We start from the raw sequence: 23,678 nt of genomic DNA, 5'->3' as shown, positions 1-23,678 counted from the left end.
AATACGTCACGTCTGCTATCCGCTTTATGGGTGATGAATGTATTACTCTTTTTATGTTTATTTTATTTTAGAATCAACTCCTATCTGCGCACACCAGGGCGGCCGTGGGCAGATGCGTATGGTGTATTCACTCCATGTTATCGTGCATTGCGCTGTCACTGGTATTTTCATAAAAGAATTTGAACAATATATAAGAAGCGTATAAATTATTAAACAGTAAAACATTAACATTTAAGAAGTAAAGTTACATTGAGTACTACTGCAGTGCCTTCGGGTATACCTCATTTTTTCTTTGCCCATTACATGCTTAAATGTATACATTTTTTGGTGTACCTACCCGAGAACACGCGACATATAACCGACCGTGGGAGAAGCATGGATTTTAAACACGCGTTGAGTTCATCTGCTGGTCTCCCTCGTGGAATAACTGGTAATGTTTGAGTAAAATCTACAGCGAGTAAAACGACATTACCTCCTTTTTTTTTTTTTACGATCTCTGAGATGTTGCTTTTTTCGGTTCAAGGCTTCATAAGCTCTTTTATGTTCAATGTTGTACTTAATAAGTACTAATTATCCCAAACCATCATCTTTGAATGTTGCAAGACTTTCGCCTTGTATGTAGATCGGGGTAATTACATTCATTGCATTCCTAGTCTGAATCACAATCTGATTGTATGGGTGGTTACCTGGCACTGTAGGGTTGCCACCCGTCCTTTAAAATACGGAATCGTGCCGCGTTTGAGAATGAAATTGCGCGTCCCGTTTTGAATCAATACTGGACGGAATTTATCCCGTATTTTTTTTATAATTTTTTTTTTAAAGCAGCGTCTCATGCAAATCATCCCACACGCATTTTATGAAGATGCCTCCTTTCCTACTTTTGAATGGGTAATACTTGATGTCATCGTTAGTTTGATTGGTGTTTTTAACTGTCCAGTGAGGAGGGCGTGTCTTTTAAGTACAGTCTGCAAAGTGTTGGCACTGAGATGTTGCGTCAGCGCCATAGTTGAAGCCCCTAACGTTGCGGTCAGCAAGTCGGCTAACATCCGCCATGTGCCGTCTTTCAGTTGCGAGAAGCAGATCATAGAATGGTTGAAACTTTTGCCCCTAACGTTGCGCCACGGCGTGTGCTTCGTTTATACCTCGTGTCTTCTCATTAAACTTTTATCTCGCGAATATGTTATTGCAATCCGCAGCGGGAGCGTTTCTATTAACTTAATTTAAACTTACGTTTTACACCGTGCTTTGTTTCCCTTATGAACACGCTTGTATGCTTAACTCGCTCCGTTCTCAATTGTTTAATTAATTTTTTGCTCTTCGCTGTTTGCGGCTGTTCCTCCATTTCCCCCTACTTCGTTCTTTTATCTCGCGAATATGTTATTGCAATCCTTAACGGGAGCGTTTCAATAAACTGATTGAAAATAGTTTTGCATTTACCTTTTTAGTAAAAGGCGAGCTTTTAAGCCTGAGAAATCACCCCGTAAATGCACACGTTTAATTGGACATGTGTTAATATGTATGGTTACACAGTATTAAAAGACAGTGAACAACGTCAGTTACCTTTCTTCCCGCGTTTGATAAAAGGTGAGCTTTTAAGCCTGAGAAATCACTCTGTAAATGCACACGTTTAATTGCACATGTGTTAATATGTATGCTCACACAGTATTAAAAGACAGTCAAAAATTAACGTAACTTACCTTCGTTCCCGCGTGTGACTCGTGCTGTAAATGTCTTCCTTGTTTTTAGTTCACGTGATTACGTAGGAGGCGTGATGACGCGATACGTGACTCTGCCTCCTCCATTACAGTGTATGGACAAAAAATATGTTCCAGTTATGACCATTACGCTTTGAATTTCAAAATGAAACCTGTCTAACTTTTGTAAGTAAGCTGTAAGAAATGAGCCTGCCAAATTTCAGCCTTCCACCTACACGGGAAGTTGGAGAATTAGTGATGAGTGAGTCAGTCAGTCAGTCAGTGAGTGAGTCAGTGAGGGCTTTGCCTTTTATTAGTATAGATCCCGTCGAGCAGATCAGACACCCAGGCAAACAACACTGAATAATCAATAGCTGCAACCACTTTGCCCACCCCAACTCCTCACCTGAGTCGGTTTCGTCTATGTTCAACAGTGTTTCCCAAACTCTGTCCTGGTGAACCCCTGTGGATGCAGGGTTTTGTTCCAACCAGATTCCTAATCATTAATGCCGGTGAAACTCATCAGGGATAAGTTGGTTTTTCAGACGCAGCCGTGTAGCAGATTAGTCTAGCAGGATGTAATAATCCGAGATGAATGCGCGCCCCCACGCTGAGTGAAAAGCCAATGTATATTGAGTCTAGGAAAACATGATCAGCAAGTCTTTGATAGGCTGCAACAAAATGATAAGAGAACGGGCGCATTTTTTTCTCACAAGCTGGGTGGGTGGGTGTTAGTTAGTTAATTAGTTACTCGAAGGATTTCAAGATTTAATATGCACAAGCGGTAACACTGCAAAAGCAGCCCAAACCAGAAAAGACGGCTGGCAAAAAGTGGCCGACAAATTAAACGCGTGTGCATTGTACTTACTGAAAGCAGCGTTACAGATTTTGCAAATGTTCATTTTTTCCCTCTGCTTAAAAAACATTAAAAAAGCGGCGTGATTATGCGGCGTATACTACGCCGTGGGTTGGTATGCAGCGTGTAAAACAGTTTGTCGCGGATAATTTGCCTTTTACTTTAACACGAAGACAATTTCCTGTTAGATTTGCCTTTGCGATGACAATTAATAAGGCACAGGGCCAAACTTTCAAAATGATGTGCATGTATCTGCCAAAACCAGTTTTCAGTCACGGACAGTTGTATGTTGCTCTCTCCAGAGTTCCATCTTTTCATTCACTTACTGGTATGCCTGCAAGAACACGTGCAGCGAGCGGGCGACACACACACACATACAGGCGCTTGCGAGAGAGAGAGAGTGAGCGCTGGATGCTTAAGAATAATAATACTTCATTACATTGATATACCGGTGTTTTCAGTATTCAAAGCGCTATCCACACAGGGAGAAACCGGGAAGCGAACCCAAAATCTTCCACAGTCTCCTTACTGCAAAGCAGCAACACTACCACTGCGCGACAAGGCAGTTAAAGAATGCACCGGGCTCGATTTTGTTTTCACTTCTGTTTACAGCGATCGGATCGTAGCGTGCATTATTGCAATGTTACTTTTCTTGGTGGCTTATTACATTACGGATGTTTCACATGTTAATTTTTTTCCCTGTGCTTAAAAGACATTAAAAAAGTGTTTCTCAACTGTGACTCCGGAACAACTCAGTACGCAAGCTATATTAAGCGTCAACAACGAAGACTCTCTACACCTTAATGAACAAGTGCTGAAACTTATCCCTACCGACGAAGTAACTTTCACCAGCGTGGCCTCCATTGTCACAGACGATCCCGCTTTCAGTCACGGACAATTGTATGTTGCTCTCTCCAGAGGTCCATCTTTTCATTCACTCACAGTGGTATCCTCAAACCCGCCCCATTTGGACAACTGTGTCGTTCAGGAAGTGTTCACCCATCAATACATAATTATGCGACATATGCTACGCCGCGGGTTGGCTAGAGTACAGTTAATCAGCAGCGCTAGTCAGGATATGCTAAACTGAAGTAGTGAGTCTTCAGCCGGGATTTAAAAGCTGAGACCGAAGGGGCATCGCTTATAGTAGCAGGCAGACCATTCCACAGTTTAGGGGCCCTGTAACTAAAAGCTCGACCTCCCATTGTTATTTTATTAATCCTTGGAACCATAAGCAGACCAGCATCTTGAGATCTTAATGTGCGCTCTGGTTTCTAAGTCATGATAAGTTCAGACAAGTAAGCTGGATCTCGGCCATTTAATGCTTTATATGTTAAAAGAAGGATTTTGAAATCTGCCCTAAACTTAACCAGGAGCCAGTGTAAGGATTTATGAACTGGAGTTATGTGTTCGTATTTTCTTGTTCTTGTAATAATTCTTGCAGCCGCATTTTGTATTAACTGGAGGCTGTATAAAGAACAGTTTAAACATCCAGTGAACACTGCATTGCAGTAGTCAATCTTACTAGAGATAAATGCATGAATTAATTTCTCAGAATCCTGTTTATTTAGAAAGCGCCTTAATTTCCTAACATTTTTAAGATGGAAGAAACATGTTTTGGACAACTTTGTAATATGCGCTTTAAATGACATGCTAGAGTCAAAGATAACTCCTAGATTGCGGGCTGATTCAGTAAAATTAATTGGGATTCCAACTGAGTTAAATGATGACAAAATATTGTTATGATCAGCGTCATTCCCTCCAACAATTAACATCTCTGTTTTATCTGTATTTAAAGACAAGTAGTTCTCATTCATCCACTCCTTTAATTCGCTAACACAACTAATTAAAGACAACATCGGAGAAACTTCATCTGATTTAAATGAAAGGTATAACTGGGTGTCATCTGCATACGAGTGAAAATTAACATTATGTTTCCTAATGACAGATCCCAGTGGAAGCATGTAAAGTGAAAACAGTAAAGGTCCCAGTACTGAGCCCTGCGGGACACCATATTGAACTTCTGTGTATAATGATGGAGTACTGTCAGCACATTTCTGTACATATTGGAATCGATTTGATAAATAAGAACTAAACCAAGCGAGCACGGTGCCTGTAAGCCCAACATCATTTTCTAGCCTGTGTAGTAAAATAGAATGGTCGATGGTGTCAAATGCTGCACTTAAGTCCAACAACATAATTACAGTGGAGTTTCCTTCATCGGAGGATATCAGAATGTCGTTTACAACCCACGTTAGTTCCTTTCATACTCCAGACGGACGCTTCGGACACAGGCCTGGGGGCCGTGCTGAGCCAAAGTGTCGATGGTGTTGAACACCCCGTCATATACCTGAGCCGGAAACTGCTGGCTCGGGAGTCCAGGTATGCAGCAGTGGAACAGGAGGTTCTTGAGATAAAATGGGCGATTACGCAGTTGAGGTATTACCTCTTGGGCCTTGAATTTACTCTGGTGACAGACCATGCACCTCTCCAGTGGATGGCCCTTCACAAGGAGTCAAATCCACGGGTCACTAGGTGGTTTCTTGACCTCCAACCGTATAAGTTTTCGCTTGTTCACCGTAAGGGTTCTCTTCATGCCAATACTGATGCTCTCTCTCAGGTCCACCCGACCCAGTGGGTCTGGGCTAAGGGGGGGCCTTGTCACACACGTGTGCATGGGAAACAGCTGAAGGGCCTAAACACTAGTAATTCCACGCCAGGCCAGGGGGTGGCGGAGTGTACTGACCTTCTCTCTCAGTCCCTTGCAGACCTTTCCCAGGAAATCCCACCTGTTGCCAGCCCCAAGGGTGACGTCACTTCCGGGCATGAGGACGCCACTCCCAGTTCCTGCACCAATGACGTCATTTCCCTTCCAGGCCTTTAAAACTGCCATCTTGCCTCAGTACAGGCAGTTCTGTTCTGGACCCTGATCTAAACACATCGTGCTACAAAACAAAGCAATTTTGCAGCCGAGCATATTATAGGGGCGGCTGCCCCAACTCTTTATGATGTCTCTGACTCATTCTTATTACATCAGCTATTCCACTAATACAGTAACACACTTGCACTTCTGTGAAATATCTTTCAAAGGTAAAGTACACCTGCTGGTGGGATTCCATTTGCAAAATGAAGAACATGGATTTAAAGACAAAGTTTACTTAAGGACACTCTTTAAAGTACATTGGAATGAAAACAACAGTAAGCCAGGTCTGAGTTAGACAGCCCCTGCAACAATACATTATTTTGTATTTTATTTATTTTGTCTATTTCGTGTTTCCACATGACTCATATGATAAAGGTTTTATATTTGCCATTTTTTTTTTCGTTGTGGCTGGAAATGGGAAAAGCACAAACATTCAGTCCCCACCACTAATTTACTATATGACATTGAAGGCTCCAAGATTACAAACACATAAGTAAGCATAATGTATGTGTAGTATACACTGGTTAGTGGTCATTAATATAGAATTCTAGGCAAAGTAAAAGTTGTAGCTGTTTTTGAAGTTTAGGTGCAGCATGGTACTTGGTTCAATCTCCCCTTCTCTTTGCATTTTCTTCCAGAATTTGCATACAAAGACACAACATTAGACCTTACTGATGAGATGTGGTGTCAAACTTGCAATAGCATGCTATGTGCAATGGCACCACCAGAGCAATTGATGGCACGATAGAGTTGTGCACATAGCCCCCAATTAAAATGAGACTTGAAGCTTAGGGGGCAAAAAACAGGCAACTGAGCCCATGCCACAGGTGTCTTTGAAGCCAGGGACGGAAGCACCAGAAGTGGCAGCACCTCCTATTGGCACATGGGCAGATAGAGGACTGTGCTGACTACCTTATGAAGCAAGTCTTAGAGACCTGGGGTAACATTTATCAAACTTTGCAAATATTTACTGTAAAAATGAAAATATGTGAGCAACAAAAAGCAGGAAAATGCATACACACACAAAAAAAATAATTATTTATAAAACCTGACATATGCATATTTGTGAATGTGAATGTGCCTTGAACTCCACCTGGTTGCCACCCTGAAACAACCTCACATGGATTATGCTAATCAACTTCATATATGTTCAATCACATTACAGCAGAACTTCATTGGCTGGGAGAGAAGTCTCCCTCTTGGCACATCGAGACCCCGCCACCTGCATTCAAGAATAGCAGTATGTGCTCCAGAACTGATCATGCAAAACAACCTCTTCTCTGCATTCTGGGGGTCAGGGAAAGGTGTACAGCACCAGTGTCTAATGGCAGCCACTACTGCATGCCACATATAATGATGTGGTTGCTGTTACAATGAATAGTTGCAGATCATATGAAACCCTGAGGATTCATCTGGTTATCTCTCAACAGGCCAGCCATCACGCACAGCACCATTAGTAAAAAAAGACAAATTAAATCCACTGCATGATTCAATGTATAACAATAAGATGTGAAAACTCCCAAGGGGAATACAGTGATCCCTCGCTATATCGCGCTTCGCCTTTCGCGGCTTCACTCCATCGCGGATTTTATATGTAAGCATATTTAAATATATATCGCGGATTTTTCGCTGCTTCGCGGGTTTCTGCGGACAATGGGTCTTTTAATTTCTGGTACATGCTTCCTCAGTTGGTTTTCCCAGTTGATTTCATACAAGGGACGCTATTGGCAGATGGCTGAGAAGCTATCCAGCTTACTTTCTCTCTCTCTCTCTCTCTCTCTTGCGCTGAGCTGCGCTGGGTGTGAGCAGGGGGGCTGTGTGCAGCTGCTTCGTGAAGTGACATGCTGCACGGAGCTTCGCATACTTAAAAGCTCAAAGGGCACGTATTGATTTTTTTTATCTGTCTCTCTCTCTCTCTCTCTCTCTCTCTCTCTCTCTCTATCTCTCTCTCTCTCTCTTCCTGCTCCTGACAGAGGGGGTGTGAGCTGCCGCCTTCAACAGCTTTGTACCGGCGGTGCTTCGCATACTTAAAAGCCCTATTGATTTTTTTTTTGACTGCTTGCTTTGCACTCCTTTGAAAAGGAAGATATGTTTGCATTCTTTTAATTGTGAGACAGAACTGTCATCTCTGTCTTGTCATGGAGCACAGTTTAAACTTTTGAAAAAGAGACAAATGTTTGTTTGCAGTGTTTGAATAACGTTCCTGTCTCTCTACAACCTCCTGTGTTTCTGCGCAAATCTGTGACCCAAGCATGACATTCTAAAAATAACCATATAAACATATGATTTCTACTTCGCGGATTTTCCTATTTCGCGGGTGGCTCTGGAACGCAACCCCCGCGATGGAGGAGGGATTACTGTATTATTTTTGTATAGGCACTCTATGAACATAATGTTGGGACTTGTTGTAATTTTATGTATTTTTATACATTTCTCTTCCAATGTTATCCAAATGGGAGTATTCCCATAAATTAAAACAATAATGTTGCCATCTTTCTCAGGCAAATAACAGTTTGCCCCTTTCAAAGGAGACACGCACATTTCACATGTTGAGTTTATATTAATGTAAATGGGAAAAGAAAAGATCACAACTGGTGCCAATACTAAATTGTCTATTCAAAACAAAAAATCATAATGTGTAATATACAAAATAAATAAAAATCTTGTTTAAAAATAATTAATGAAAACATCAGATGACCGACATCCTTACAAAACATGAAAGAAAGTGAAGGATTTAAATAATAAATATCCACAATCCTAAGGCAGAAGCAATTATGGACATGAACCATGTATACAAAAGGCTGCCCTCCCAACTGCTAGAGTTATACAAACACTGCTAAATCAAAGCCATAGGATGCAACATGCATTATTTACATTTTGTATACTATTTATTCATTATTATTCTTATCTACATTTATTTATTTATTTTTTTTTTGCATGTAACTGCTTCTTTAACACGTTGTAAAGCATTTTGAGACACATTCTTTGTTTGAAACAGCAACAACAACAGATATTTATATAGCACATTTTTATACAAGAATGTAGCTCAAAGTGTTTTACAAGATGTCAAATAGAAAATTACAAGAAAGGAAAAACAAATAAGATTAAGCAATAATATTAAAGAATAAGTAACAAAACAAAACAAACAAATCTAAATGATGTTAAAAAAACAGTGTGACAAGCGGCTGGGGGTGGCACCCAGCCGGGACGCCAAGAAGGACCAGAGAAGGGATTACGCCTCCTCCAGACCACGAGGGGGCGACCGCCCTGGTGGCTTTGGGGACCACAGGAACAGAGCTTAGAAGCTCAACCCTATAGGGGCCCGTGGTCACCGCCAGGGGGTGCCCCAATGCCTGAGGAGCCCTGGCCATCAGCACTTCCTCCACACCTGGAAGTGCTGGGGGGAAGAAGACCAGGGACACCCGGAGTAAAGCCACTTTACCACTTCTTTTAATTTTTGTTCTTGCAATTATAAGCAGACCACCATTCAAAGATCTAAGGTTATGACTTGGAATGTAGGGGAACAGGCATTCCAAAATATAGGAGAGAACAAGATTATTTAAGGCTTTATACACCATTATGAGTATTTTAAATTCAATTCTAAATGACACGGGTGTCCAGTGTAACAATGCTAAAACTGGTGTGATGTGCTCAGATTTTCTTTTACTTTTTAAGATTCTGTCTGCTGCATTTTGCATTAATTGTAACCGATTGATGTCTTTCTTAGGTAAATAAAAGTTGTTGTGCTGTAAGACACAATGTTATTAAAAATATTTCGTTATAACAATAACAGCCCTTTGGTGGCACAAGGGTTAGCGCTCCCATCTCACACAACCAATTTCCTGGGTTCAGACCCTATGCCTACCTGTTGAGTGTGTGGAGTTTTCTCACTTTTCCCATGTGTGTGAGTGTTTTTCTAATTTTTCCTCCCCATTCCCAAAGACATAAGTTTGAATGTAATTGCATATTACAAACTCACTCTGTTTGGCTGTGTGCCCAAGTAATGGACACACTGTATGCCTTGTCCGGAGCAAATTCCTGTCTTGTGCCCAATGCTGTTGAGAATGGCTCAAGCCTGCCACAACCCTGATCTTGACATAAGCAAACTAGAAAATGTTATTCAAGTTGTCTTCATTTAAGCAGGTCATTGTTAAAATTGCTGAACCCATTGCTTACTGAGATGTGCTGAAACTTCCCAGCAACCATGCTCAGGATAAAGCAGGTTTAGAAAATGGATGAATGGATAGTGAAACTGTAGAATTTTAATAAAATATTTTTAATCAATACATGGTAATTATTACAATTTAATACAAGCATATACTTAAATTAAGTTGTAAGAATGGATTATTAAAAACATAAGGAAAAGGACTGAATGTAACTAAAGGGTTAACTAAATGTGGCTTATAGCTTGAGCACATGAAGGTTTCCTCATCTTAAGAGGAACCATCAAGGTAGTTGCTAAGGTTAAAAATGAAGTAAATGAGTAATGAACACCCCTTAAAAAGTGAGGACAAGCTAATGAGAAAGCCCAAACACCCCTGTTATGAAGCAGTGATAAAATCAATGGGAAAACCTACAGGACACCCCTCTTAACGAAGTGGTGTTTAGAATAATGGAGGACTTGACAGATATATGAAGTTAGTGGCGGCTGAAGTCGATTGGCTCAATTCTGCATATTAAGAGTCAGATGACATGATGTATTAGATAAGGTAATTGTAAAAAATGGATAAAAGGGAATTAATTGTATTATTGATGGCTCACTCCATGGACTGAGATATTTGTGCATATCTATGTGCAAATAAAGAATCATTCTGCATTTTCATCAGGTCTCCGGGAATGACTTCTTTGAAAACAGAGGAAAGTTTCTTTCCAAAACAAAATTTGCTTCCTTTTTTGAAGTCAATCTCAGCACATGTCTAAGTGTGGCTCGTTACCAGCTACAGTCACCACTCGAGGAGTAAGAAAGAATCTGAACTGCATATCCCCCCTTACTTTGGCAAGGAATGTTATCCATGCTGTTAGCAGTGATCTCCCATATTCAGCTCTTGCATCTGCACTCACTATTATGTTTCATTTGATTGACAGCAACTTATGAAGCATTTGCTTTTCAGCTGGCCACCATCATCTTAGAGTTATCTCAGTTTAGAGGATGGCATGGATTATGTTGATGGGATGATATTAATCAAGCTTTGGAATGTAAATCAAATTTTAGCAGTTTTCAAGTCATTAATTTAAAAAATTTCTATTTTATTTCTAAAGAGAGTATCCCTTAAAAAATGGCAGTGTGGCTTTGCAGATGCTCTATAAAACCATAATAAAAGATTCTAAACATATTTCACCTTCCTACATTTATCTGCATGGCTAATGACATTAAAACATAATTGTTTTAAGAGTAGACAACTGCTGCCTGAAGTCTCATTAGCTCTGCTAATGCGGTTTTTGCTTTGCCATTATTTGTTCCTGCATGTGGCATTGCAGAACCTGTGGCCTAGTGGCTAAGGAGTTGGACCAGAAACCACAAGAATAAGAGTTGTCTACAACCCCAAGTGAGTCACATCACCTGACGGTTCCCTTTTTACATATTTGTAAGGTTTTCGGATGCAGATCATTGTGAAAGATGCTATATCAGCAGGTGCGCGTTTACTCTGCAACAGATAGGTGCAGTATGGCTTAGTGGTTAAGGCTTTGGACCTCAAACCTTTAAGTTTTGGGTTCATATCCCGCTATAGACTTTGTGTGACAATGAGCAAGTCACTTCACCTGCCTGTGCTAAAATTAAAAAAAAAACAAACAAAATGTAATCAATTTTATCTCAAATATTATAAGGTGTCCGCTAAAGGAGTAAATACAGACTGCATATGACTCTCCCCTTTAGGTGGTGAAGCATTTTTAAAATGACCGTCCACCCACCTACCACTCTTTACCCTGAGGTCATGGAACAGTGTATAAAGAACGGTTGTTATGCTAAAACCAGTCCCACCAACAGCAACTGCGAGTGTCATCAACTAAGAGATTTTGGAGTCACCAGCCTTTCTTATAGAATGATGTGCAGGACCATCATCAACATATTTTTACAATGAATGACCACATACGAGCACCCGCCATGTCAGCACTGCATGCTTCTCTGTGCTTTTTAAATCCTGCTTTTTTTAAACACAGCTTCTTACAACTATTATCATTTCTGCACGCAACAATGGTATGTGAGACTTCAAGCTGCCTTTGGTGCTGTTTATGTTCTTTTCACAAAAGAACATTTTGTTTCAAAGGACAGAAATAAAACGCATATTCTAAGATAATCATGCAAGTCTTTGACATATCTATTTCTAGAAATCAGCAACCAAATTCATAGAAATAAGTACAGCAATCATCTAGTGGATCGCAAAAGTGAGCCATCTGATAAAAACCACACTAGCTACAATCAGCAGGTCGGTTTCCTGTCAAGAGAAAGCATGCCAGAGAAAGAGAACAGTAGTAAAAAAGCATAAAGGGTCAGGAGTAGTGAAGACACTGCAAAGTGTGAAGAGGCATTTGGTCAGAGTGAATCATCGCCCCTTGCCACAACCCCACCCCCATCGAGAGCTGTTCTAGTTCCACTCTTAGGAAGAAACAGGCTGCATTGGACTGTTCTTTTTAATCTCTCACCTATTCATTCTTGTAAATGGCTGTCTTCACTGTGTAGACAAAGTAGCAGAAATAACAACATGCACCTGGGTCAATACAGTAGACTTCTACCCATTGCACACTTTGTTTCCCATTCAGCTTTGGGAAATTTGGGCTTAATCTTGCATTTGCAAGATGGCTTTGATTGCAGAGGAAATGAAATGAAACTCATTGTATGAATTAAATCTCTTAGTTAAAAAAGCCTCATAAAAACATGAAAGTAACCTGGTTTTGTTTTTAATCCCACCCATTGTTTAAATAAAGGAGAATCAATGGTGTTTGCTACATTTGAACAAAGTCAGCTTAATGGTAAATATATGGTTTCAGCCAATAGTGAGTGATCCTCTGGAGATGATAGCTGATGGCCAAAGTACCTTGACATGCTGTACTCATCCCATTTGAACAACACAGTTGGTCTGTCTTCAGCCATGACACCAGGACACATTTCAAGAAATGGAAATTATTTCAAATGCATTGGCGTAGCTAAAGTTTGTGCCACTTGGGGCGGGACGGTGATTCAATTTTCCGCCCTTCAACATATCTGAATATGTTAACCTATTTAAATAGAAAATTAAAATGATGTATAGAGAAAAATTAAGATAAATCTTCAATATATTTATTCATATAGAGAAACCACAATAATTTTTCACATATAATTATTTAAAAGCATCAACTAGACAAGAATATAGTTTAGACACACTGATAAGTTGTGTTCCAATTATTAGTTTAATATAATTACGCTGCGAAAACCAGAACCAGTGTAGTGCACAGTGATAGGTGGGGATATTTTCTGCACAGAGCAAGAACATATTCGGATTGATAACAAAAGTAAATTATAAATTGTAAAATAGTTGTTTATCTTCCTAGAAATTATTATTGGCGCAATGTTTATGTTTAATTTTGTTATTGCCTCATAAATTTCAACTGCTGTGTCTGATGCCGTCACAGAAGGACAGTCTGAAAATTATTTTTGAAGTATTTCTTAATAAAAATCAGAGAATTTTACTTTTTTCATTCATGAGTGATATTTTTCCAAACCCTGCTGCTTACACACGAATTGTACTGAGCCTTTTGGCCAATAATGCTGCCCCCAAAATGTGCCACTTGTCAAATGCTATGTTGTTTGTTGTGCCATTTTGTGTAAAGTTTGATATGGGGAGCCAGAGAAGATTTTAACTCAGTTCAATTTGAAGTAACAGCATTATAAAATTCAGGGAAATAAAAAAACATTTGTTGCAAGTCATAAAGGTGTACAAACATAGGGCAACAATATATTATTGAATGTGTGGAACTAACAACGTCATTTAGCCATGAGCTTTCAACTAGAGGATCCCAGTTTTTCTAGGATTTTCTGCAAAGATCCTTACATTGTTACAGCAGGTGATTTAAAATGATGTTTAATGAACAGAGGAAGGGACACTATTACATTTTCATTTAAAAATGTTTGTTTTTTTAATTAAAATGATTTTATTTAGTGCTAGTGCTTTTATATTACTTATAAAAGTATCTTCAACCACACTAAAATGCCCAAAAAAGCATATCACATAGTCATCTGTCTACACTGTGCATGTATGCAGCACAGACAACTTGTAATTTTGGCACAATTTTAAATCCACTTTGCATTTGTCAACTGACTTTTTGAGTCGACCTGAATTTCAGCTTTGTTGTTTCATATGTTGTATGAAAGCTGTTGTGTTGCCTGAATGCATCTTATGATTGGCCTGTTAATTGACTAGAAGAATTTTTGAATATATTAGAAATTTCAGTTTGCTGTCTTGTAGTGTGAGTAGTCTCACAAGCCAATTTTATAATGTTGCCATCAAGTTTCTCAAACTTCATTATGCAGCGACTGCAATGAATGTGTATTGTACATGTATTGTATACAGTGGTGTGAAAAACTATTTGCCCCCTTACTGATTTCTTATTCTTTCGCATGTTTGTCACACAAAATGTTTCTGATCATCAAACACATTTAACCATTAGTCAAATATAACACAAGTAAACACAAAATGCAGTTTTTAAATGATGGTGTTTATTATTTAGGGAGAAAAAAAATCCAAACCTACATGGCCCTGTGTGAAAAAGTAATTGCCCCCTTGTTAAAAAATAACCTAACTGTGGTGTATCACACCTGAGTTCAATTTCCGTAGCCACCCCCAGGCCTGATTACTGCCACACCTGTTTCAATCAAGAAATCACTTAAATAGGAGCTGCCTGACACAGAGAAGTAGACCAAAAGCACCTCAAAAGCTAGACAGCATGCCAAGATCCAAAGAAATTCAGGAACAAATGAGAACAGAAGTAATTGAGATCTATCAGTCTAGTAAAGGTTATAAAGCCATTTCTAAAGCTTTGGGACTCCAGCGAACCACAGTGAGAGCCATTATCCACAAATGGCAAAAACATGGAACAGTGGTGAACCTTCCCAGGAGTGGCCGGCCGACCAAAATTACCCCAAGAGCGCAGAGACGACTCATCCGAGAGGTCACAAAAGACCCCAGGACAACGTCTAAAGAACTGCAGGCCTCACTTGCCTCAATTAAGGTCAGTGTTCACGACTCCACCATAAGAAAGAGACTGGGCAAAAACAGCCTGCATGGCAGATTTCCAAGACGCAAACCACTGTTAAGCAAAAAGAACATCAGGGCTCGTCTCAATTTTGCTAAGAAACATCTCAATGATTGCCAAGACTTTTGGGAAAATACCTTGTGGACTGATGAGTCAAAAGTTGAACTTTTTGGAAGGCAAATGTCCCGTTACATCTGGCGTAAAAGGAACACAGCATTTCAGAAAAAGAACATCATACCAACAGTAAAATATGGTGGTGGTAGTGTGATGGTCTGGGGTTGTTTTGCTGCTTCAGGACCTGGAAGGCTTGCTGTGATAGATGGAACCATGAATTCTACTGTCTACCAAAAAATCCTGAAGGAGAATGTCCGGCCATCTGTTCGTCAACTCAAGCTGAAGCGATCTTGGGTGCTGCAACAGGACAATGACCCAAAACACACCAGCAAATCCACCTCTGAATGGCTGAAGAAAAACAAAATGAAGACTTTGGAGTGGCCTAGTCAAAGTCCTGACCTGAATCCAATTGAGATGCTATGGCATGACCTTAAAAAGGCGGTTCATGCTAGAAAACCATCAAATAAAGCTGAATTACAACAATTTTGCAAAGATGAGTCGGCCAAAATTCCTCCAGAGCGCTGTAAAAGACTCATTGCAAGTTATTGCAAACGCTTGATTGCAGTTATTGCTGCTAAGGGTGGCCCAACCAGTTATTAGGTTCAGGGGGCAATTACTTTTTCACACAGGGCCATGTAGGTTTGGATTTTTTTTTCTCCCTAAATAATAAAAACCACCATTTACAAACTGCATTTTGTGTTTACTTGTGTTATATTTGACTAATGGTTAAATGTGTTTGATGATCAGAAACATTTTGTGTGACAAACATGCAAAAGAATAAGAAATCAGGAAGGGGGCAAATAGTTTTTCACACCACTGTAGTCTGAGCATCAACATTGTGGCATGTCAATCAGACCGAACGTGCTGCGTATTGAGCATATACAGTATATGAATGGTGACTCTATCATGCAATGTGAGTAGTTGCTTGACCACCATTTCTAAAAACTGCACAGTAAATGACTGGCATTACCAAAAACCAGCGATCCTTGCAGGGATCGTAATATTATTGACTATGGGATTTATTGTTAAACTGTAGCAACTGGTAAATTATTGACCTTTTGCACACCTATGCAGCATTCAAACTGTACAAAATGCAATTTAGATGCAGGTAAGGCATATAAATGCCATGGAAAGCAATTCTTCTATGCCTGCTATGTTGGAATATGGTTTTCTTCCATGAAGAGTGACCAACCAGGAAGTGAGACATTGTAATATGCAGGGTCCACACTGGGAAGAGCCACATAAGAAGAAAAACATGACCAGAACATGACTGGACTCTGCATTTTCAGAAATCTTCACTCGTCTGCATTTTTGAAAGTATCCAGCTCTGGTGAGCATTTTCAAAAGTGTTCGTTTTTGTGGGGTAGTGTGGACAAAAGGCAAAAATGAAGTCTAATGGCTGCATTTTTAAATGAAAACCTAGTAGTGTAGACAAAGCCTGAGGTATCCGGAATCAGGGTCAAAATAATAAAATGAGACTCTGCAAGGAGTTTAATGTGTGTTTGTTATTTATGGAGAGTTTTCTGTGGACCTAATAGCAGGGAAGTTTGTCTGTTTTTGGCAAAGTAATAAGTCTGCCTGTTTTCTTAAGGACTGAACTGATTAAAGATGTGTGTGTAGTGTTTCTTCTTGTGGTGCTTGTTACAATTCAGTACATCGCAGAACACAAACACAAATTGCATGCACAACAAAGTTTTTGCTTCTTGAACACTGTTGGATGTTTCTTATAGATTTTTGGGTGCTGATCATGAATATCACATCAAAATTTACCCATCATGTTTCAGAGAAATCTTCAGTTTTGTCATGATTTTTTCTTATATTTGTATCCAAACATTTTCGCTCCCATAAGTGACTTATCAATAACGGTTTGTGCAGCCTGGGCATGTCCAGGCATGGAATCAGGCCAGGTTGGAAGCTGTTCGGTGGAAGTTGACATCCTGGGCATGCCTGGGCAGGTCTGAACGAGCTTGACGCTGTCTCGGCATGCTGTAAAGGTGGCTTGCATACACCGATCCTGCTCATTTGGTTAATATACAGTAGATAGTCAGTGTGTATGTATAGTATCAGTATAGTAAAGTATAGTATCTGTAGCAATATAACAGTAAGTAAGCTTGATGCTATAGATGTTTTGGTGTCTGGCGATATTTCTCGTCAATGTCATAACAGCCGCGATAGATTCTGCTATATCTGTAGCGAATATACATTTGCACCTCAGACACGTTGGATGACTGCTCTTGTGAAGAAAGCTTATCATCTGTATTTTGGCTGCAAAATTGGAGATCAAGACAAGGAATGGGTGCCTCACATTTGCTGTGCGACATGTTCTGTCAGTCTGAGAGCCTTGCCCAGAGGCACTCGAAGACGATGCCGTTTGCTGTTCCAATGATATGGCGAGAACAGAAAGACCATGTGACGGACTGTTACTTCTGTTTGACTAATGTGTTTGGTTTCTCTGCCAAAAACAAGAAGTCAATTGAATATCCTAATCTGCCTTCAGCAATGAGACCTGTGCCACATGACAACCGTCTTCCAATTCTGAAACCACCAGAGGATTGGACCTTAGACAAACCAGATGAAGAAACTGCAATGCAGGGTACTGACAGTGACATTGACCCGGATTTTGAACCGTGCTCATCAGGCGATGCACATCTGATAACACAGTCCGAATTGAACGATTTGGTCAGAGATTTGGGTCTGTCAAAAGCAAAAGCCGACCTGCTAGGTTCGAGACTGTAGGAATGGTGTCTGCTGTCACCAGGTACGAAAATTTCTGTGTTTTGAGACCGACATCATGATATAATCAAAGTTTTTGCACATGTCGACAGTCTCTGTTTCTGTTGTGACATTGAAGGATTGTTCTCGGCCTTGGGTTGTGATCACAACCCAGAAGAGTGGCGTCTCTTCATTGATTCATCAATGTTAAGCCTGAAAACTGTTCTGCTACACAATGGCAAGTTTATCCTTCAGTACCTGTTGGCTATGCAGCACACATGAAAGAAACGTATGAGAATATGGAACTGTTGCTGAAGCACGTCCAGTATAGCAGGTACAATTAGAATATCTGTGGAGATCTTAAAGTCATTGCTCTGTTACTAGGACTGCAGCTCGGCTATACAAAGTACTGTTGTTTCATCTGTGAATTGGATAGCCGTGCCAAAGAGTCGCACTATTCTCGACAGAACTGGCCACTCCGTAAAAAGTTAGTTCCAGGACAGAAAAATGTGGCACATGAATCGCTTTTCGACCCGGCAAAGATATTTTTGCCTCCTCTTCACATATAACTGAGATTCATGAAGAATTTTGTGAAAGCACTGAACAAGGAAGGCAAAGGTTTTCGTTATTTAAGACAGATGTTCCCAAGAATAACTGATGCCAAGATCAAAGAGGGAATTTTTGTTGCCCCCCAGATAAGACATGTTATGAGTGATAAGCGGTTTGAAGATCTGTTAGTTGGGCTGGAAAAAATTGCCTGGAAAGCCTTTCTAAGACATTGTTGACAATTTTCTCGGCAATTACAGAGCCCCAAACTACATTCAGCTGGTAGACAGACTTCTCAAAGCATACAAAACAATGAAGTGCAACATGTCACTCAAGATTCATTTCCTCCACTCACACTTGGACTTCTTCCCCGCAAATCTCGGTGCTGTCAGTGACAAACACAGTGGAAGATTTCACCAGGACATTGCTACGATGGAGAAATGATACCAGGGCAACTGGAATCTGTCAATGCTTGGTGACTACTGTTGGACACTGCAATGTGATGTACCAGACATTGAATACAAAAGAAAATCAGGAGCAAAACACTTTTAATTCTATTAAATTTAATAGCTTATGCGAAACATAAACGTGACTAAATACGCTATTGTCAGCAAACATATAAATGTCTATTTCTCAGAGTTCCTATGTGATGCAGTAAAACCAAAACTATATTTGTGCATACCTAGTAGGTACCTGTCACAATCAGCAAAAACTTTTCAGGAAGCAAGATATTTCAAAAAAATTGTTGCACAGTGTTGCTAAACAGAGCAATGACAATTATAAACAAATACATAGTGTGACGGGCCGGGGCGCCATTAACTGCCCGGGATGCCAGCTTGATGTAAAAACTGGGGAGAGAGCATTGGCAGAGCACTACCTTCCCTGGGACGCTAAAGGGCAGCCCTCCTGGGCGACTGTAGCACCATGGATCCCCACAGGGCACGCTGGGAGTTGAAGTTTGGCACAACCCTGTTAAGTTCCATGGGAGCCGCCACGGTAAGCTTCAGAGCCCTACTTTAGGCTCTCACCACACCTGGGAGTGATTCCAGTTTTTATTAATGAGCCACTTGGAACACTCCCAGAGCCAACATAAAAGGAGCCACCCCCTCCATTTGAGGAGCCAGAGTCGGGAGGTGGAGGACAAAGCTTGCCAGGAGGAGTGGAGGCGGACAGAGAGGAAGAGAAGGAAAGAAGAAACGGACTGTATATTTGTGTGGCTTAATTGTACTATGGTGCTGTGGGGAGCAAGGGAAAAGCACTTCCCATGGGAATAAACATGTGCTTTGCCTTGAACTTGTGTATTTGCCTGTCTGTGTCAGGGCTGAAGTGCTCCTGCATTCCTCAATAGATAATTATAAATAAATATATACAGAGATAAACAAATAAACAATTTTAAACTGAAAATATAAAGAAATAGTCATTCATTTTTTCAGAGTTACATTATTGCAGGGAATTAGTCCACAATCAGCTTCTGTAGGTATCTGGTTTGTTGTTCTGACTGTGTCCATTGAGTCTTCTTGATCTCAAGAAAGGGCTAGATTGTAGTTCCTCGTCTCAGGTGCCACTTATGCAGACTTTCCTGTTTCAAATATGGTTTTCAAATTCCACATTCCTATACTGATGGTCCTGGCTGAGAGAAGGGTGGTCAATTGTGTAGCTTCCAGAGACTTTAACCACACAACATCAGACCTCTTCTTGCATAAGGCCCATCTCTTTCCAGGCCTGAGTTGTCTTGATCACTTGTAGACATATCTGTAATAATGGAGTTTTTCATGTTAATAAGTTGTTGGCTTATTGAACAATCCCCAACCTGAAGTGTGCATTTTTTTGTCTTGCCTCTGTCCTTTGCAGACCTGTCCGGGTTGGTTAGACCTACTGGGAGCTTTATCCACGATCAAGGTAGGTACACCTCTGTGACATTTGAAAAAGACTAAACTCATTAACATGATTTGCAAAATACCAACATGGTTAGGATTTTTAGAAAATAATCTAGAACCTTGGACTATGACAATAAAATGTGTTAATCTGTAATACTGATATCATGCATCTCAACATCTGGCCGTTACATGGTAACAAGGGAATGCAATTATTAACAACAAAATAGATTCAGCCACCCAAAAACATTCAATGTGAAGTGCAATGCTTGAAAACTACACAAAAAAAGTGCAGAATGAAGTGATAATAAAAAATGATAATGTCACCATTTTCCTGAATAATAATCAAAAATAATTTAAAAACTGAATTCTGCATAGAACAAATCCTTCACATATAACATGAGTGGCACAAGTCTTATAACACTGCAGCAAAGAATTGCAGTGGGACTCATGAACTTACTTTATGAACTTAGTTTGTAGACACAAGCGCTGCAATGACACTGGTACTATATATGCATTAAATGGGTAACCACATAATGGCACACTTTCTATGCAAACTTTGCACCTTTTCTCATATCTATATGGCTTTCCTCTGCATAAGCCACTTCCTACTCACATCTAAAAGATAAGCTGCCTGGCTACTCTCCATTGAACTTGTTTGGGAGGAAGAGTGTGTACATACGTTAATAAGTAAGCAAAGCCTTTGAATGGTCTGTGTCTTGTGTGCTGTGAAGACAGAATGAATTCTGTTCCCCTCATGGTCTTATATTGGATGATTTGATGCTGAGAAATTGGCACTTGGTAAGCACTGCTGTCTCATCGCCACAGGGTTCAACACCCAGTCCAGCCTCTGCCTGTGTCGAGTTTGCACCCTTTGCCCATGTAGTTATTGTTTATTCTTGGGCATTGTGATTTTCTCCCACAGACATGCAGGACCAGTTAACTGGTGACTCTAAACACCTCTGGTGTGTAAGCATTTCCTGAGATGGGTTAGTATGCTTTTCAGGACTGGTTTCTGCTTTGTTACTAGTGATGGTAAAATAGATCCTGGATCTCTGTGGGCCAAAAATAGAGAAAGCAGATAGATAGGGGAAATGGATGGATAAATAATTTAATTTACCTTTAGCATTAAAATTCTTCATTGAAGTGGCTCCACACAAGAAAGCCAACCCATGAGTTAAAAAATTGTATCAGTTAATCAAAAGAATGTTTCCATTTGAGACAACTGAACATCCATGCATCCATTTCCTAAACTTATTTTTAGCACAGCAAAATGAGTGTAGTCAGGAACTAGAGAGGAACAAACCTTCAGTCCACCTTAGGGCACAAACCCACTTTCCATTTTAGACAAAGGGCACATACTCGTAGGAGTCCAGGGGCCTCATGTATAAATGGTGCGTATGCACAAAAATGTTGTGTAAGAACGTTTCCATGTTCAAATTGCGAAGTATAAAACCTAAACTTGGCGTAAAGCCACGCACATTTCCACGGTAGATGATACCCTGTCATACGCAAGTTCTCTGCTCGGTTTTGCAGACTGGTGGCACCCAGCGTCAAAGCAGTGCTACTGCTCCTGTGTGGTTATCCTTTCTTTTTTAGATCCACATCCCTGACGCGGTTTTAAAAATACACTGAAATTAACTGCATATTGTTTATTAGTTTAATGCATCTGATTGTAATTAACCTGTAACAATATAATGGTCCACAGAATGGTCAAACTATTCCAAATACTATAACTGCTTTAGCGTTGTTACTCTCACTGCACCTCGGATCCCACATCGGATCATCTTTTTCCATATTACTCTCACTGCACCACTCGGAGTATTTATATCACTGTATCTGAGTGTGAATCACAGCTGTAAAACAGCTGATCAGAAAGAGAATTTTCGGTATACAGCATCAAGTACACGCTGCCTCAGCCATGCTGTCTATTGAACTGCTCTTATATGACAAACGCTTCAGAGCCTTTCCTGTACTGACCTCGCAGTTCAGAAACAGTTTCATCCCAAGAACTCTAAACGCACTCAAACAGTCCATCAAGTGCTCCTTGTAGAACTGTTTGAACTTATAAGTACAATTACCTCACTGTAAACTTGCGATACAGTTATACTGTATTGCACAACCTGAGCCACTTTATAAAGAGCGTATTTACATATGATGACAATATCATTTTTAAGATGAAATGCAGCAAAATATGTTTATTATATTATACAGATAAAACTTTAACTTTAACTACACAGTGCTGCAGCGCTAGCAAGCCACTGGCGCTCAGTTCACGGATTGTTCCAGCCTTGCGCTGTATTCTTGCTGGTGCTGATACGACACTGGAAGGATAGATGGATAGAATAATTAAACACATACTACGAAGTTATTTCGATATTCCTTAAAAGTTTTGAAAAATTTGTTGTTCTAAGCTTACAGATGGCTCAACGTCTAGTACAGAGCTGATTGTGTGGCGATTGGGTATTTGGAAAAAGAAAAGTAAGGACAGAAATTGGGGGTTAGTACGTTTGAAAGAGACAGTACTGCTACAATAAAGTATTTCATCGAAGGTCACGCACAGTGCAGCAAGCATCTTGCGTGAGACATGAACAATCACTGCGCCACCGTGTTCCCATGTTTAATAACATGCTTTAACTCCTATCATCATGAAAATAATATCACGTATACATCTCAGTATTTAATTATTCAGAGAGCTGTAATATCATGAATGTAATGGATTCTGTGTCCTGTCGGAGGAAGAGAAAGCCCGGAAGCACGTAGTGATTCACACACATAGAGCACATAGAAGATCAAATACAAAACAAAGCATTTAACGTGCTACTTTAGTTATGATGGGACTGAGAAACTAGTAAATTAAATGATTTTAAGATGAAGTTTATGATGTTCTACTTTAATGACAAAATAAACTACATGATTAAAGTGGAAATTTAGAGATAAAAGTTGACATTTCATGCTTTTTCCCCACTGTGTGCCTTTTTTTTGTCTGTTCGTAATAAGCTTTCATATGACATATGACACGGTGGGCTACGACTCGCCTTTTCACAGTAACTTTGATATGTGACAGCTTCTTTTTTATTTCGGGCACTGTGCGACTTTGTGAACGTGAGCTTTCGAGTTTCTCCGACACTGTCACTTGAACAACTTCCTTTTGCTGTTTATACCACTGTTTAAACCAACAAATAGTACGTTTTTCCTTGCCTCCACTTGGTATTAGCTGAAATTCTTCTATTTTCCCTCTTGCTTTTGCCATTGCCTTTTCATAGAAGGCTGAGCTTAAGGGCTATTTACATTGATTTGCATATTCAAAGAGGCATAATTCAGGGAGGAGTTGGGGCAGGACAGCAGGTGCGTGCACGTATGTTACTTTTCACGCTGACCGGGATTTATGGAGATTTATGAAGAACGTGGAAGATGGCATTCACACAGATTTATGCATCTGGATTTTTTTGTGCGTAAGCACATTTCCGCTTTTGTGCTTACGTCATGTTATAGTGTGAATTCTACACGCGGCGTTATGCATGAGGCCCCGGGAAACTGGAGTCCAAATGGTCATTAAACAAACATGCTGATTTTGACCTGGAATCAAAGCATATTATAAGTCATTGGACCAGGACAGTCTATCCACTGTTCCAGCCATGCTACCCAGAAACTGATCAGGTAGTGCCAATATATTTTTACCTTCTCTTTGTATAATAGTGGATTCCTCCTCAGGGATCAGCAATGTGATG

This window comes from Erpetoichthys calabaricus, chromosome 10, assembly GCF_900747795.2.
Source record: "Erpetoichthys calabaricus chromosome 10, fErpCal1.3, whole genome shotgun sequence".
NCBI lineage: Eukaryota > Metazoa > Chordata > Cladistia > Polypteriformes > Polypteridae > Erpetoichthys > Erpetoichthys calabaricus.
Note: the sequence above shows the minus strand (reverse complement) of the source record.